Here is a 204-nt window from a genome sequence, read left to right on the forward strand (position 1 = left end):
ATCCAAACCCATGGCTACGCGATGGGCAGGGCGAGATTTCCCGAAAAATCCACTCCCGAGTGGTCCTTCTTGTCAATTTATCTCGCAAGGCGGAAAAAACAAAACCGAGGGGTGCAACACGAGGACTTCCCAGGAGGTCACCCATCCTAGTACTACTCTCGCCCAAGCACGCTTAACTGCGGAGTTCTGATGGGATCCGGTGCA

General features: G+C 53.9%; 1 pseudogene; it reads right to left on the reverse strand.

Moving 5' to 3' along the window:
- Positions 1–108: 108 nt before the first annotated feature.
- Positions 109–204, reverse strand: LOC118345206 (annotated as a pseudogene; the record flags this gene model as incomplete).

This window comes from Juglans regia, unplaced genomic scaffold (genome assembly GCF_001411555.2).
Source record: "Juglans regia cultivar Chandler unplaced genomic scaffold, Walnut 2.0 Scaffold_17117, whole genome shotgun sequence".
In the NCBI taxonomy this organism is placed as follows: domain Eukaryota; kingdom Viridiplantae; phylum Streptophyta; class Magnoliopsida; order Fagales; family Juglandaceae; genus Juglans; species Juglans regia.